Source organism: Heliangelus exortis, chromosome 2 (assembly GCF_036169615.1).
Source record: "Heliangelus exortis chromosome 2, bHelExo1.hap1, whole genome shotgun sequence".
NCBI lineage: Eukaryota > Metazoa > Chordata > Aves > Apodiformes > Trochilidae > Heliangelus > Heliangelus exortis.
The window spans coordinates 60952296-60971433 of record NC_092423.1 but is presented as its reverse complement, the minus strand read 5'-3'; positions in this window follow the sequence as shown (position 1 = coordinate 60971433).

Below are 19138 nucleotides of genomic sequence, written 5' to 3'. Positions count from 1 at the left end.
GTACTGGAAGGCCGCTCTAAGGTCTTCCAAGAGCCTTCTCTTGTCCAGGGTGAACAACTCCAACTCTCTCAGCCTGTCTTCATCAGAAAGGTGTGCCATTCCTCCAGTCCCTCTAATCATCTTCATGGCCCCCTTCTAGACTTGCTCAAACAGCTTGTCATAGTTTGAGTGGAGGAACTAAAGTCTGCGTACGATGAAGTAAAGAGGAGGGTTTTAGAGGGTCTGAGAGGGGCAGAACATGGAGGGGTCAGTATTCCCTCCTATTCCCTGCCCATACTCTATAAGGTCAGGCAGATCTCAGCCCCTCCTATCTTTCGCTGCATTACCTTGCTCCTTTACCATCCTCTCGCCACATCCTCTTCAGAATCCACATTCGTTGGGTGCTGGAAAGATCCATGGAGCCCTCTCCTGAGTCAGCCCTGCCAGAAGGGGCCTTCAGGCACCTATCCCTATCGCCATCGAGACTGGGTTGTGCGTATATATATATTTGTATATATATACATATTTGTATATATTTGTATTCTTGTTCCTTCTATGTGCTACTGCCTTTCCTGTGTTCTAGTAAACCTGTTCCAATTTTAGTTTCCAACTTCTAAATTTCTCCTTATTTCCTATTCCCCTTTTATCTTTCCTTGGGAGGGTGGAGGGAGGGTAATAGTAATTCTGTCCTCTCATTTCTGATCAGCCCAAACTGCTCAGCTGTGACAGGGCTCTGTGTCTGTCTTGTGCCAAGGACTCCAGAGCTGGACAGAGCACTGGAAGTGGAGTGGCATCAGAGCTGAGAAGATTCTCCTCCCTCAACCTGCTTTCTTTTCCCACACTTCTTTTGATGCAGCTCAGGATACAACTGGCCTTCTGGGCTGCAAGCACACACTGCCAGCTCATGTCCAAGTTTTCAGCAACCAACACCCCCAAGTCCTTCTCAGCAGGGTTGCTCTCAATCCCTTCATCACCCAGCCTGTGCTGATACGGGGCGGTTGCCCCAACCCAGGTGGAGGCAGCTTGTGCTTGGCCTTGTTGAACATCACTGAGTTCACATGGGCTCACTTTTGAAGCCTGTTGAGATCACTCTGGCTGGCAGGCCATGCCTCAGATGTGTCAACAGCACCACTGATCTCAGTTTCATCTACAAACTTGCTAATGGTGCTCTCGATCTCATTGTCTATGTCACTGATGAAGATGTCAAACAATACTTATCCCAGTAAGAACACAAGGGACACTGCTTGTCACTGAAGCACATACATAAGCACACTGCTACTGTTCACTTAAAACATTAAGTCAGCTAAAGGCTGGGTTTTTGATCATGTCTAAATATTCTATTTTAGGTGATGCAAAGTGACCATGTTGTGTATAGTTGCAAAGTGATGATAAATGACAGAGGACTTACTGCTATTGCAGCAAAAACAAGCTTGTGAATTTTTATGAAAACTAAATGGAGAAAAATAGCTCTGACATTCTTTCCTCAAATCTTTTCAAAAAATCTCTACATTTTCATGAAGGAAATGGCGAAGAAACTGTTTCATCAATTATTTATAAATTCACATTGAAATGCATGCAAAAGTCTTCCCTTCTTACCTATGCATACAGCTTCATTTGCACCTGTTATTTTCTAGAGTTTTACATCAATTTAATCCTCCAAAACAAAATCCCTACTTACAGGTGGGACTGTGTCTGGAGAAGCATTACAGAAAGTAGATAACAGAAGGCTCTTGCCTGATGTGTCTAACTTCCTTTCTCATTAATGGGCAATATGCCTCCGCTGATCAGAAAACTTATCTCAAAGTCTGTGATAAATCAGTCAGATTTGATCTGCTTTATGTAAAACACACAGCCAATACTTATTAAATGAGCAGTGCAGTGTTCCTGCAGTAGTGCATCAATGTTTTTCAGCATAGAGCCATGGACAGAGATCGCAGCAACAAAGGAGGAAGAATCATGACTTATGTTTTCAGTCACCAGAAGAATTAATTGTAAAATATGAATAGAGTGATGTCGTTTCTTTTCCTGTTCCTTTTTCTACAAGCCCACTAGCATACTTTGCCGGTCACTCATAGTATTACTGGGTATGACAATCTGGGGTGCAAAAAGCTTTATGCACACTGCTGTGTCATTTTGAAACACTTTGCAAACTAGGTTGGATTGTATTGCAGCACCATAACACATTTTTAACAAAGGAATTTTCAAAAAATAACTACAGTTCTAATCCTTACTCCAGTGACCTATCTTCCTCAGCCCTTCTTTTATCACTAGGAAAAAAGTGTCTTCAATAAAGGTTCACCAAGTGTGTTTTCTAAAAGACAGATCACAAAAAACAATGCATGTTCAACTTGAGCTGATACTAGTGATATAGAATGATCCTAATTCATAAATCTGACCTCCCAGACATCAGAAGCAACCCACTGCCTTTGCTCTAGAAGAAAATGCAGAGAGCTTTGATCTACAGTCTCTTGCAGATCCAATGCAGACAACCAATTTTTCTAGCTTTCACCTAGGCTTCCTCTCAACTTGCCAACCTCATCACACTAAGAAGTGACACATCTGGTATAAGCAAGCTCTGAGCTCCTGTGAGTTCTCATGAACACAAAACCTCTCTTCCAGAAAGCCAAGGAGAGGCCTGCAGCTTCAGCAGCAGAGTTTGAGGACTATTCTTCCCTCCTGTTGAAATTCAAGATCAGAAGGAAAATGAACCAAAGAGGAAAAATATCAAGTAAATTTGCCAGACAAACCATGCTTTCAGAATTATTTCAGAAGTTTCACATAACAGATTATTTCCCAAACTTAGCAAAATTGTAGCTCAGACTCACCAAGGTAGGGGCAGACCTGGCATGTTTAGGAAGCTCTATCACACCCATCCCCAGCAGAGAGGCTGGATGTGTACTGCGGTGGAAGTGGGCTGAAACAATTCCTACATTTCCAAGACATTCCCCTTATCACCCTGCTTGACACATGCCCTGGATGGCACTCTGCCATAGGCTCCTTTCCCTCACTTCTACCTTGTGAGCTTCCAAACTTAGCTCAGGGTGCACAGACCATGTTCATGAGCTTCTTGGGTGTGGACACTGCAAGAACAAACCTGTACCACAGTTTCAAGAGCCCCACCACAACAGGGGAGGAGTAGCTGGCATCTGCCAGCCCCATGGAAACAACCCTTTAATGAGAGACAAACTCTAAAGTAAACTAATCTCTTCCACTGAGAGACAGAACATAGAAATGGACCACAAAATCAGCAGAAGGAAACATATATTGCACTTTACTTGTCATTTGCTCAATGATATTTCCACACAATCTAAGGGATCCCCTCAGCTAGCATTCCCAAGTCAAGGTAACACTACAGACAAGGATCTTCATGTCTCAGACTTTTTCCCCTTCCAGTATAACTTTGAGGTGATTCCCCTTTCTCAGCAAAGCTGCAGTTCATTGGGTCCAGAGGCTGTCTGTATTAATGGCTCATTCAAAGCACTGACTCCTGTCTTAACTTGAAGACACCCTGACTGTCATGGAATCAGTTGGTATCATAAGAACACCTCTAAAATGCTACTGCAGAGGTCCCAGCAAGATTTAACTCGAACAAAATATAAAAAAACTCGAACAATGAAGCTACTATATAGACCTATTGTGTACATTAGGAGAAGTTCTATTTCAGAAATTGTCATTATAAAATACGTGAAAAAAAAAAAAAATGGCTAAGGTTTGTTACTAGTGCTAAACACAAGCAAAAGTTGGCAAACAAGCCTGAGACAAATATATGTTTGGGATGGAATGGCTGGAGACTATTCAGAACATAGATGTTTACCTTTTCAGCAATAAGGGGAAGAACCATAAGAAATTTAGGGAAGTGCAAAAGAAAGGAGAGAGAAATTAAATAGAGGTAGGTATAATGAACCATTTTGAAAAGCATGGATAAAAGGAAAGGTGTGAAATTGGAAGGGAGCAAAGTAGAATAAGGCTAAATAAACAGCAAATGTCTTGACAATCAGGTCCATTTATTGTAGAATAATTTTTCCCTGTTATTGAAGCAGAAGCCCATTCGTTACCTGTAGAGATTTAGCTCAAATATCACTCTTAACACCAGAGCACGAAAACCAAAGCTGAACAAAATGGTCAAACGAAATGCAGGGGTAAAACATTGCAGACAGAGCCATAGCTCCATTTTTATTAATGTAACAAGCCCTGAATGGCTATCTCCATGTCCTAGTCGAATTTATGTTGTTCTGTGAGGAATGGAAAAAAGAAAAGGGAGATTAAGATATGAAGGAAAAAATGTACAGAGAAAAGAACTCATGTCACAGAAAGAAGCAATATTTTTCCATTTGTAAGCATCAAAATAGAAAAACACCAAGTACTTCTCCACAAAGGGAGACCTTGTTTGCATTTGTGAAGTATTTATTCCTCACAGATGCTTTCCAGTTTCCACTGAAAACATAGATGTCCCAACATTAATTTCAATGGAAAATTGGATTAGGCCCTAGAACAACCTAGGAATCAAGTCTTGAAATTATTTTCGCAGCCTTTCAGTAATTGGAGGGAAGTATTAAAAAAAAAAACACCGAACAATAACAAATTGCTTTTGTTTATTTCTTTGTTTATTTTCTTGAAACCTAGCAGAAAAAATGCCAAGAAGCACAAAGTTTGATTTCACTCTCCTTATTCTGCCAAAAGTCCATATAACCTCCAGGCCCCTGACCAAAACAGGATGCATGCCAAAGAAGGAAAATGCTACAGAATCATGCATGGCATTTTTCTTCACATGAATACAAATAGCAGGCACCTTTACATTTAAACACTATACTCACCACCTAAAAAATGCCAGAGGACCCTATCTATTGATCAATTCTCTGAAGGATCTACAGGCCTCAAGGTAAACTACTTTTGACATACAGAATCAGACAAAGCACTTACTTGAAAAATGGCCTCCCAGACAAAACTCCATGAAATTGAAGAAAATAATCATAAAATGGCTTGAGTTGGAAGGGACCCTGAGAACCACCCACTCTCCCTGACATGTGCAGGGACAACTTTAACTATATTAGTTTGTTGAAAGTCCCATCCAACCTTGGACAATTCCAATCATTGGGCATCCATAGCTTCTCCGGGCAACCTCTTTCAGTGTCTCACCATAATTTTCTTCCTTGTGTCTATCTTCCTAAAACCCTCTTTCAGTTTAAAACCACCACTATGTCACTATAATACTTGGTTAAAAAAAATATATGTTTCTCTGCCTTTCTTATAAACCCCTTTTAAGTGTTGAAACCCTTCTATAAGTTCTCCCTGAAGCTCTCTCTTCTCCAGGCTGAACAACCCCAGCTCCCTCAGACTGGGCTCACCAGAGGATGTTCCAGACCAATCTACAGGGAAGTAGCAGCCACAGAGGAAAGGAACTATTTTACACTAAAATTCCAGAGCCTTAGTTTTCGGAAACGCTTTGTTCTACTGTGGCACTGTAAAACCAAAGAAGAAAAGGAGATGGATTCTGGCCAAAATACCTCATTTTAAATAAATGAAACAAAAAATGAGTGACACAGAAAGAGAAGAACCAGCAAATAACCCTAGTAAATATGAGAAGAGATGCGAGGTCAGGACACCAGCAGATGACAAGTCAGCTTGATCCATTTTAATATTTATTTATTTTTAATGAACATCATGAAAAAGGAAAGTGGGAAGGCAAACAGTGAATGTGCTTATGAAGAACTCTTCCCAAATGGCACAGCATGCAAGGAAACAGGCATTCATTGAATCATAAATACAAATGATAAAGAAGCTGACAGTGTAGACCACAGAAAAGTAAAAGTTCTATTTCAATAGTGACTAGGAGATGGTTAAAATACTGGCAGAAGCCCCCAATGCCTTAGAAATTAAGACAAATAGCTTACATATGATTCAATATGAGAAAGAGAGATAGAGAAAAGATACAGAAAAAGAAATCACTTGGACAAAAATAGAGGCAAGCAAACTGATCTTTATATTAACATTGTGGGTGAAATTAAGTGGATTGCTTTTCAAACTAAGCTTTCTTGAATGTTACACTATATTTACATGTGATAAATTTATCATTACCTTATAATGACTGAATCATAGAGTTTTAATTAAGCAAGTACTCTGGAAGAAGAAAGCACATGGTTGCATGTACTTATGCTCCTTCCATTATGAAAAATTCCGAAATCTAATTTTTGTAAATGTGTGCTTTCCTGTGATGAACATTCTCTGTCTGACAGAGAAATGGGAAGACAGATGTTTCTGTTTCCCATATCCCCCTGAAATCTTCACCTATTTGCATATCATAGTGAAAGTGTTCCCATCTCCACAGGAACAAATGTACTTTAAGAATTCCTTCTGGAAATCCATGTCTCAATTCTTCTTTGTTTTAGCAACATGAGGAATGAGCAGAAGTAGCTTTGGTTTCTTTCATGAATAAGGTAATTCATTCATGCTTTTTATTATACAATACATGGAAATTTAAAAGTTTCAGTCAATAGCTTGGTCAAGCAACCAAATCTGAACTCTGTTATTAACAACCCAACCTCCTGAAACTGATGAGTCATATTGTAACCAGCAGTACTTGTGGTTCACTTCCCATAAACACTCAGATTACATTTTACATCATCTAAAATCAGAAAGCACAAATAAATGTATTTTGCTGATGCATATAACTTCTTAAACAAGAAACACTGCACCACATAACCAGTTTGCCATGTTTTAGGTAATTAAGCTGCACCAGGTGTAATGGACACTGTTATACTCTCCTATTACACCGCTGCCTTTAAAAACAGTTTTGATGTCTAGATGGAAAAAGTGGGACAAAAGTATAGGAAAGGTAACTAAATAATGCTATGAACAGTTTTGGTTTACTGTACCAGGAGAGTTTGTCCAGCTCATTTTATTGCAAACAGGAAGAACTTTGATGCTTTTATACTTTATCAGTGGGGTTACACACAAGTGAATACCAGTATTTTCAGTAAAAACACTCCAAACTGGGCAACAGCAAGAAATTTTACAACCTTGTTCAGATTTCAACAGGATGCTTTTGGTTTTTAAACCTAAAAAAATTCCAGAAAAGCTAAAACAATCAAAAAATCAATTACTTCTCAGTTTTAGTCCTTTATAAACACTTAACATTTCTTGAAGACTAAATAGAAGGTTTTATTTCCAGTGAGTCAAAAGAAATATGTCCAAAATGGGATGGTTTCAGCCATTTTAAAGCCAACTTTGCAAACATAAAACCTATTCAACCAAGTCAAAAATAATTTTTCCTCTTCAAATTTTGGAGCAGTGAACAAGCAAAAAGAAACTCAGTTATTCAAATATGTGTGTAAGTCTAAAACATTCTGAATGAAGAACAGCCTACCTGAACTTGGTAGAGACCCCATTTACAGTATTTGTCTTTGCTTCTGAATCCGTCACCAAATAATTATACCACATGGAAACAGTGTAATTCCAAGGGTGAAACAAGAGCCAGTGTTCCTGCTGACTCTTTCCCTGGTGTGAATGGTTACACCAGTCTTTTTAAAATAAAAAACTGGATCATACTATCTTTTTTTTGCACTACCTACATTAGAAACTCTCCAATACACAAAGTTTTATATGACTTGAAAAAGAGCTTGTATTTCCATATAAGAATTATATGGAATTCCACTTCTCTATTAAAAATTCTAGTGAAATACACATCTATATGTTGAAAACAGTGAGGACAAGAATGGTAAGCTAATTTTACCTTGTCCAGTCATGCCCCTGCTTAAGCACATTTCATTTTCACAAGGAGGTTCTGTATCTTAGATCTTATTGCCAAAAAAGTTTAATATTTAGATGGTCAAGCGATCTGGCTCTTAAAAAAGTATTTGGGACCACCTAAGGTATCAGTTTTAAAGACAAGTGTCCTTGCCATAGAAAGGGACTACAGGATGGCACAGCTACTAGCAGTTTCAAAACTGCAAGTATTCTGTGACCCGTGACATTTCTGTTTACATTGCTAAGAAATAATTCTTCACTGACAGGACCGTTCACTGGCACAGGCATTAGGTCCTCTCACCAGGAAAAGGGAGATACCATCCAACAAGTTCTCATTTTCTGCTGCAAGTCCCTGCAAAGGGCTGTGGGCATGTCTAACATACTAATAGTTTCTGATTTAAAACATAAAGCAGTAACATGGTCAAATTCATGTTAAAAACTGGGAGAAATTGGACATTCTGGGCTCTCCTAAGGAAGCTGGAAGTTCAGTCACTTATAAATTTCCCATACCAAGACACCTCAGCCACAACAGGATAAATCCATTCAGATGAAGACACCTTAATGCTTGTTAGTGAAAGGCCAGAACCACAACTACCACACACAGGAATAAGCACACAAAATATGAATAACAACATGGTTACCTGAACCATGGAGCACAATAACAGCTAATATATATAGGGTCATCAGCACTAAGCAGCAGCAGCATTCACGGGCAAGGCGGCCGATTTATGATATTCAAATCAATATATTCACAACTCATAACAATGTCATCCATTCTTCTGAACTAGAGAATGATATTAAAAAAAAACTCAGCTCCTTTGCCCATGCTCTGCTGGATACCATGAAGTATTTAATTTCTTGGTTGCCTTTGTGTGGGCAGTCGGGGGACCTAGTCAGGGGACCTAGTTTTTGTTTGACCTGACAGTTACATCATGCTGTATTTTTCTCTCCCAAAGCCTTTATGTGCAGGTCTTGATGTGAAAAGCTTAGCTTTCTATAGACAACTGTTATTTCAAATTAAAATCAGCATGAGTTTTTATCAATGTAAAACTTCATCTTTAATTTTCATAATTCACAAAATGGATAGTTCTGTAATTCATTCCATGTCACTTCATAGAGAAGATTATTATTGAAGCATACACCTAAAGTCATTTTTCTCATCAACAAAACGTTGTTTGCAGCAGCCACACATCAATGAAACTTCTTCAAGCCTATGACTGTTGCTTTTTCATAATTATATTTTCTAATCCTCCTTTGCACAGAAGAGCTCAGTTTTCTTTCTGGTACAATGCATTAGCATCCTCTTCAAATCCATTAGCAGTACCAAGATTCACAGTGTCTCTCCCTCTTCAAAACAGTGTGCTATTAAGCTACCTTAGAGCAGGCTGAAGACTATGAATATTTTAAGTCCACTGTATGTACCAAATCAGAGAAATCAATCCTAGCCTTTTACCATACTGGCAATACTCTACGAGACATGGACTTTGTTAAGCTTGTGTTACTAGCACAGCAATATACAGTAAATTTAACAGATTTAATACGTAACATTATGGTAACAGCATAATTTCTCCAGTCACTTTCAGCTCATAGCACTCAACAGTGGGTGACCTCAGTCTAACTCCCAGCTAAATTGGGCCTAACATCTCAAACATGTTCAGTAAGACAGAACTAATTCATCTAATGAGTTGCTGTTAGGAATACCAAAGATATTATCAAAACAAACAGTGGGATGTTTCAAAGCACTTCATGGAGTCCTAAAGAGGACTGACTTATACTGCAGCCATTTTGGATTTTCTTTTGTTCCATTGTTCCAGAAAAACATTTATTTTGAAACATTTGAGGCATTACTGAAGTAGTTATCAAACATTCATCCTGAGCATCAATTCATTAAACATTCATCCTATTACAAGACGGACATGGATGTGCTGGAGTGTGTCCAGAAAAGGGCCATGAGGATGATCAGAGGGCTGGAGCACCTCTGCTATGAAGAGAGACTGAGAGAGTTGGGGTTATTCAGTCTGGAGAGGAGAAGGCTCTGAGGAGACCTCATTGTAGCCTTCCAGTATCTGAAGGAGGCTACAGGAAAGCTGGTGAGGAACTTTTTAGGATGTCAGGTAGTGACAGGACATGGGGGAATGGATTCAAACTAGAGGAGGGCAGATTTAGATTGGAAGTTAGGAAGAAGTTCTTCCCCATGAGGGTGCTGAGACACTGGCACAGGTTGCCCAGGAGGTGGTGGAAGCCTCATCCCTGGAAGTTTTTAAGGCCAGGCTGGACAGGGCTCTGAACAACCTGATCTAGTGGGAGGTATCCCTGCCCATGGCAGGGGGGTTGTAACTAGGTGATCTTAGAAGATCCCTTCCAACCCTGAAAATTCTGCGATTCTCTGATTTAGCCTTTTGAATTAGTAGTAAAATCTGCAGTTGAAATGAACAGGAAAATCTTGGTTTGCCCCCTTTGCAAGTACACATCCAAAACAACACTAACAATCATATCTAACACAAGTGCAGAAGATGCAGGTGACTTCAGTTAATTCCCAGGTCCCACAAGCTCCTCCAGCAACAAATTCCATAGCTTCTTCAAAGACATCAGCAAGAAGGGCCCTCTTCTAGAGATTTTTCCATGTCAGAAGTTCAGCTGGGTTCACGTATGGAGTTTAGAAATTCCTTAGGTGGCCTATGGAGCCTCTATGTTTGAATCTGGGAGCTTTGTATAAGTAACATATATGAAACAACAGACCAGTATTTAATCCTAACCTAATATGTAGCCCCACAATAAGTTTGGGGTGTTCTGCTTGGCAGTTAGCAAACCCCAAGTGTGAAAAGTGCTGATGGAGCCACAGAAGTCTCCTTAAACTTTCATATGAGCAACACAGGGTATGTGAGCAGAACATAGCATACAAACATATGCCATACCATGAGTTTGTCCTGTCCTTTTTATCCTCTCCACTCCACAAGCAAAGCTTGTTTCACCAGTTTTTCCAGATTGAGCTAGCCTTTATTTTTATTAATTCTTTTACTACTTTTACTATTTCAAAAGCCACATTTCATCATTTCCCTGCAGCATCTGGGAAATGCTTCTAAAAGCTTTTTAACAGCAACAAAAAAAAAAAAAAAAAAAAAAAAAAAAAAAAAAAAAAAAAAAAAAAACCAATAAGTTCCTCTACATTACATGTTTAAGCAAGATAACTCACCCTGAGATACATAAACTTCTGAGTGGTCATCCTTTTTTCCTAGTTTAATAGCTGACATGTTCAAAGCAAATTAAGGGTGAACAATTTACCATCATTTGAATGTCTTCCTCAGACTGAATTTAAACCCTTCAGGTTTCCAGCAGTTTGCAATATCCATTAAGCTACATTTACGGGTCTGGCATGCCTTGGGTTCCTACAAACATGAATGCTTCTACACAAGATGACTGTTATCAAAACAGATGCCCAAACATACATGTATCAAATCATACCCAAACCAGCAGGAATTCTTCAACTAAGAATAGCCAAATGCTCTTTCATAGGAAAGCTGCCCTTCTTGAGCCATCTGCATCCTTCTTTGGACCACAACCATGTAGATTGCTCATGAAATAAATCAGTTATTTATTCATTCCCTTTCTTTAGATAGGAAAGTAATCTATGTCATATTTTAAATAATATTAGTAGATGCATATGATATAAAAGTAAGCACTTTTGTAGCCCTGTATGAAGTTCCTGTCCTGTCACCAGCAAATTTGCAATCTACTAGTTAGGAAAATTGACCACAGGGTAAAGACATAAACCACAGAACAAATTAATAGAATAGAAATATGATGTCAGGTTTTAGGGGATGTAATCACTATTCCATTAAATTTAATTTCCCCAAATTCTGAGTAGTGGATGCAGGGAGTTTATATTTATCACCTCTAATTTACTATTATAAATGTGCACATGATTTAGCAGTATCTGCTGAGAAAAAGAGAGAGCTCATGCAACTAATCAGTAGTGCAGTTCCCAATAATCAGCCAGATCAGCCACCATCAAAATACAGAAACTAGAATTTATCAAATTCCATGCTTTCCTCCCCTTCCCCTTCTGCAAGGCCCGAGTGAGAAAGCAGCCAAAGCAGGAGACATTAATCTTACTAGTTAGTAACAATAACTGTGCATGAATAACCTCTCTTTCCCATCCTCTCAGTACAAGGAATACAAACTCAATAGAAAATCCTGTTATTAAAGCCATGACATACTTTACAGGAATAAAACAATGGAAGAGTTGGAAGCAGCATGGAACAATTTAGTGGTGACCTACAGTGGAAGTTACCAAAGCTGCTTAGTAGCTGATCTGGTAATCAGGCAACAAAGTTTGCCCCCCTCAAAAATCATACAAAAAACCCTCAAAAAACCATGCAAAATCTGGTAACACACAACTGTTAGAAGATATGCATACTGTCTTTATAGCTTTTGTGTGTTTACCCAGAATATGCATTTGCTCTCACACGCAGCTATATCTTCATCTCAGAAAAGCAGTTGCTATTTTTATGGCTTTATAATGTTTCGTGCCTCTTACTGACAAGCTTAATGTGTGCTATGAATAAAAGATTCACTTAATGGGGTTGATAATCTACAGACCATCACTGTAATAACTCATAACTTGCAGAGATTCAACAGGAATCAAGACAATCACCCTAGAATTGAGTTTGGTCTGTAGAACTTCAACAAAGACTGTGTTTCACAGGATTGAAGTATCATGAATGCTTGACTCCCTTCCTTTGAGGATGAAACCCTCTGTAAATAAATGCTGGCTAGTCAAGCCTTCCTCCATTGCAGTAAGACTGAAAAACACATCCCCATTCTACAAAGAGGGAAAAATGATGCCTGAAAGAGTCTTTCAGTATATTAGAAATGAAAGAGCAAAGGCTTTTCAGAGAAGGTACACAGAATTACCCTCATTTACCTAAAGTTGCTGAACTGCCCAGTTATCCCTCAACACACTTTTTACACCTAGTTGGCCAGGTGAATCCACATTGCCTTTCAAGCATTGTTCTGTTGAAACAAACCTCATGAGTGCACTCACTTCTTTTCTGGCCTATTTCACTATGAGCTTCACAAAGCAGGAACCACCTGTTTGTTTGGGTTCCTGGTATGCAGGCCAAGGAGCTATGGCTCATCTGAGCATTTTCAGAGCCTTCTTCTGAAACAAATCAACAGCATGAACAAAGCCCAAATCTGACAGAAATCACTGTCACGTGATTGCTTAACAGGATTTAGGAGTCCTTTGTATTCTAAGCACAAGTCACACAGGCTGCCACTCAACTGCCTAAGCACAGGTGTCTCGTGCTATTTTAGATGTCATACAAAGTGCTAGTTTTAGGTGTCATACAGTATCTTACCTGGCTTTTACTTACCTCTCCCAGATAGCATGTCTATCCCATACACCAAGTGTTGCCTTTCAGAAACCCATGCAGATGGCCAAGATACCCTTGGACATATAAAATGTCAGTCTTCATTCATGGTTAGGCAACAGAGACTACTGGAATATTTGCTACAGTAGTTCATTTAAAAACTGTGAGGAGAGATCCTACAGAGTCCCTTCTAGTAGTGTACAAATAACTTCCATTTCTCATTTTCCCTCTTTTGGGTGCAAATGAAACAGTATTTCTTTAACATTACATTGCAAATCATTATTTCAGCCTCACTTGTTAAGTTGAAAGATAAAAGAACCAAGTAAACATTAGTGCCATTATTTCCTCCAGATTTTACTTTCAGTAGACCACGGCTGAGGTAGCCCAGAAGTTTTGTATCTATTCCCACTTTCAGAATCCAAACACAGAAAGACATCAAGGTGCAGATCTACAAGGATTTAGACACCCCATCACTCTCTGTTCCACACCGTAGAAGTCAGCCCCACTGAAGTACCAGTTATTGGCCACCCACTGCACTGACAAATGATTTGTAGACATGCTGCAAGCTAAAAATAAACACTTGCTTTCAGAGGATTACTTAAAACACCTGACTGAACAGATTAACAGTGCATGGTTACAAGTAATCATATCAGCAAAAATGATAGGACAAGAGGCTGTGGTCTGGGGGTGGGACTGAGCAGCTGTGGCTGGAATGCCTTAAGTTTGAATCTCCTCTTCAAGTTACTTAACCTTTGAGCATACCTGAGAAAGTCTGGCCCCTGGTTCTTGAAAAAGCAAAAAGGCAAAACAAACAAAGCAAACAAACAAAAATAACAAAAAACCCAATTCCAAGCAAACTAGCAAATTATGAAAGGAACAAAAAGAAAATTGTTAGTGTGACTGCAGCAAAAAACAAGAAACCATTACCAATTGGTATTTCCAATGAAAAGGAACACTGTGACCATCAGCATCCTGCATGAATCAGAACAGTCTGGTAAAAGGGAAATTAATAAAATTAATAGTCTCGTGCTCTTTTCCCTCTCTCCCTCCTATCCCCATATAATTTTCTCATACAAAGTAAAAAACGTGAAAGCGGGAAATATTTAGTGAAAAAGGTAAATCTTACAAAACAGATGAAGCTTTTAGATTATCATCCTTTTGCACAAATTAAAGATGGTAAACACTGAAGGAAATTCAAACTGCCTTTCTGTGCCCTTTGAACTTAATTGACACCGATGAGCATAACTGTGCAGATACAATATAGGTGGATTAGTTTTCAGCAGGTTTGTTTATTAGTAGCATGGCTCAGTTATCAACAAGGTGAATCAATAAGCATGAAGTACACTGGGCTGCTTATGTGTGACTAATACAGAAAAAGTTCTGTTGCACTCAGAGCCAAGGAATGTCATGCTGCTGCACAGGTCTTCCAACTCTATGTCCTACATAAGTGCCAAAAACATCCACTCCTTGCAAAATGGATGACTTATTCAAAAACAGTTCATTAATAAGCAAATTCCTATATTACAGGGGGAGCATCCAAAGCAGAGCTAAGGGTTCCAATGCCTTTGCCAACAAACCCTGTAGCAAACAGGAGTTTCACTCATTAATTTCAGTAGCTTTGTTTCGAGTTCTTAATGATGAGAGGGCTTACTCTATCTTCAATTAAGACACACGTCACTTCAGTCATTGTGGTCTGGCTAAATGGGTAATAGCAATAATGCCTTAGTGTGGTAGCTCACCCACTCATTTCACACCAGCAAGAAGAAACAATCCATTTTTGCTAGTCCAGAAAGCAACCACCAGATAATTTTCTGGAAACTGCCAAGCACACGTGATTTGATCTTAGAATTGGTCCTAAAGGTGCAATGACATTGACATTCAATAATTACTTTGTACATCAGTCACAAACTCTAACAATTATTAAAATGAGGTAAATCTAGACCAGCACCCATTTCAACGTTTTATATAACCAAGTACAGTGTCCTAGTTTTCACTCAGCTCTGGTCCTGTATGCAGCATTCCAGTAAGAGCTTCAGCCTTGCAGAGCTTTCATTAACCGGTCTTCCACAGACTGAAAAGCTACACTGAGATGCTCAGAAACACTACCACCAGCCCTTGGATAGTATTTTCCTTGCAGTCCAGCTACAGTGAGAGGAGGAGGGAGAGGTGTGTTCCTTCAGGCTTTGCAGACAGATGCTAAGCAAAAGCACAGCATGTCTCTCCTGGTCACAGCAACAGGACACGAGGATATGGCATGAAGATGCATTGGGGCAAACTGAGGCTGGACATTAGGAATGGTTCCCTACTAAGAGGGTGGGTTTTTTCATGTGCTTTTGGTACATGCTGATATAAAGGAAGAAATCATTTACTCCAAGAATGTAGCAAAGAGAGGAAAAGAGTGTCCTAAAATTTGTCCTTTGTTGGATGCAGCTCCTTCACCTTACTGTAAAAGTGTGCTGTAGTTGCTGAAAAAGACACAGGTTTATAAATACTCCTGGTCCTAAATCTGAGCACTGCACACTGCAATCAAAAGCTGAAACAAGCTATAGGTATCCCCAAGTTACAAGAGATGTTTCCAAATAACATTTATTTCCTTCTTCCAAAGAGCAAGGTATTTTCTGTAGCCTTCTTTACAAGTTCATAGGCAGTGGCAGCCAAACATAACCAAAAGCTGACATCATCTTCTTGCAGAAGAGCTTTAATGTTGAACTTAGAAATCAGTCTTCCTCTCTCTCAACTTTCATGTTGTGATGTTATTACAGCTGGGCCAAAATTTGTACACATAAAGGGACATACACACATTCTTGAGCATCACAAACCAGATTAGCAGTCCCCCAAGCTACGCAGATAAGCAAAACCAAACCTCTTGGGACTACTTATTCCTCCCCCCCCGCCCCTCTCCCCTTCCCTCCCCCTGTTTTTTCTTTTTTTTTTTTTTTTTTTTTTTTTTTAATTTTATTTTATTTGTTTTAAATTATATCAAACTCTGAAAAAAAGTATAAACTCCATAGACATTTTAGTATAATTCTAGTTGCTTTGACCTTTATTATAGCTCTAGCAAGCAATTCAAAAAAGAACCCGTGCAACGAAAATTTGAGAATAAGTTCCCCTGACTTCAGTAAAGACAGAAGTCAAAAGGTCAGAATCGTGAAGAAGAATCCTGGCTAATAATTAACTTTTTTTCTTTTGTTTTTTTACCATTTTAACTCTCTTTTAGCCTCTACTGAGATAACATTTCTAGAACTAAAGCTGGAACTTTCTGTTATGATAACAGCAATATAAGATTTTTTTTTTTTTACTGTTCAATTCCTAGTTTGTGAAAACAGCCATTTTTAATTAAGAAATTTATTATTTTTATCACACAAGGGTCAAAAAGATCATATGTACCAAACTGCCAAAGCAAGGGCATATGGACTGCCCTTCACTAGCACAGGAAGACATCCTCAGAATACCTCATCAAGTCTAACAGGTAACCATGTTTTAAACAAACCTAATCTGGGGCAGAGTGTCTATTACCACTTGCCTGGAAAGAAATGCTGGTCACGCAGACCCCTGCTATTCCCCATGCAATTGTCCTTTCGAAACTCTGGCAACAAAAAGCCTTTTGAATACCTGTAGCATCACATATTCTAGACACAGACCTATCTTGTTTCACTCCTTACATAGGAGACTCTTATCGTCTCCATCACACACCTCCCTGCTTTACCTCTGGCATCTCCTGGGCTGGCAGCACAATGACAGTCAGGCAGCTGGATGCAGCTGCATGGCTCACAGAGCAGTTCTGGCTGGTGTGGGCTTTCCAATGAGAACAAGACACTGCACCAGGGAACACAAGCCTCCTAAGGGCACCCTGCACACGCAGAGAGCCTTGATGAAAAGCAGACCCTTCCTGGCTGCAGCCCTTTTGTGTCACCTGAGCCAGAGCAGGACAGGGAGGAAAGGTTGGGACAGAGAAAGACCTCTTACAGCCACATGAGCTGACATACAGAGCTTCACATGTCAGGTGAGAAAAATCCTGAGAGGCCTGTCCATGGTTCCATCAGCCACATGCAAATGTGCAGGGTAGGTGAGGAATGCTGCACCTCCCTGCTGCGGATACCTCAGGGGGCAGTGTGAAACACTCCCTCGGCCTGCCCTGCCTTCCCCTTTCCCTCCTCTTGCCGAACCTGTGCCCAGCAGCTTTTAAATTCTGCTGATTTTCCATGCTTTTAATATCAGCATGCAGATGCTGACCGCACAAATTGTAAGTTTGGGGTTGGTTTTCAAAGATAAAAAAGGTTAGAATGAGTGAAGATGTGCATTAATTTCTGTAGAGAAGCTAAGAAGTTAAATTGTGCTTTGACTTAATTGTTATGACTCAGGCTTGCACTCACTTCACAGACCTGACAAGAAAGCAAAGTCACTTTTTTAATGAATGCATTGAAATTCTTCCATCACTGCAGTGAGCTCATTAATTGTTTCAAAACCATGCACAGAGAAAAGGCCAGAACCTTTCAGAAGATTGTGTTCTTTTTCTTCATGAATATAACAAAAAACCCACAGCAACTACAGCCTCAAACTCAAGTTTATCCTCCTTACATTTGTGCATGTCAGGCTTGCAAAAAGGTTGACATGTAGATGCAAAAACTAAGATATATTTAGACATTATTCCCAAACAAAAAATCTGTATATTCATGCTTTTAATCTAGTTGCTGAGTTTGCACCTATCTACATATACTAGGTGCATGCAACATTCTCATGTAACTTAAGACTGCCCCAACCTTGCCAAGTGGCTACAAAATTCCCATAACATTGTAAACTACAGCCTATCACTATCAGAAAATACTGTGAAAGGAAAAATTAAGGAAAGACATTATGGTCCACCTGCTAATAAAGACTTGTAGTAATGATGCTCTCCCGTGTGTTCTGATCGTGCTGTAAAGAAATTGGAATCATGTTCTGGTACACCAAGCCTCATCAAAAACACTGATTCTGAAAATGACAGATTGTGTTGTCTTGCCTGTGATGTAGTCAATGTTAAACATTTTAAGTACCTTAAAATGTCTGATAAACAGTATACAGCTCACACATGCTCAGACAGTAGGCTAGTTAATATTTTATAGTTTATCTGATAAAGTTAACAAAAGAATTTAAGTCAGAATGGAAGCATACACTGAATATTTCATCACTTCCTTAATTGCAGAATACAGACAAGACAATTTTTTCCCTCTGGGAAAAATAAATGTTAAAAGTTATTGCTGATGGGAATCAGTTTGGCAATTAGGTTAAATCCAACTGAAACCAACCAGAATTGGAGTGCTGAAAACATCACAGAGCTAAAACATATTCAGCCGACTCTATTAATTTACATGATGAAGCAGAAACGTTGATAGCAAAACTTGTGTAACTCAGCAAGCTGAGGTTACACTAACACAGAAGAAAACACTGCTTTCTGCTTTTCCTTATAGTTAATTTGCAGTCTTCAGAAGCTGCTATTCTTTAGCACAGCAGACAATATGATATACCTAAGGCTTTTCATTCTGACTTCTGATTTAAAGGTTGTGCTGCAGACCTTACCCTTGAAGCCAAGTGCAAATTAGCTTTAAATCAATGAAGCTGATTAAAGCTTCATTGTGGCAGAGCCCTTTAATAGAAGGAGAAGAGGGGGATGGGTAAGACCCACTTGAACATGGCAAAAGAGCTGCCTCTCAACTTGGAATATATGTAATGCTTTTCAGCTCCACTTTACCCACACAAAACCATGAAGGATTTAAAGCCATTTACCTGCTGACAGGATGAAACCAAAATCCCAGATCACTGAGAAAGGCCAAGAATCAGATGTATGTGTCTGTGCGAGGAGAAAGTAAAGGTTTCTTTCAAAAACAGAGGTGAGGAGAGAAGAGGACAGAGACAAGGAGATAGACATTAATATACCTCTCTAGGAGGAAACTAGGGAACAAACTTCCCACTCTGCTGTAGCATCATTTTTTGTTTTGATTTGGTTTTGGTGATGGTAGTGGTGTTTTCTTAAAATACAAAAGAAATAAGCTGTAGTTAAGTCACAG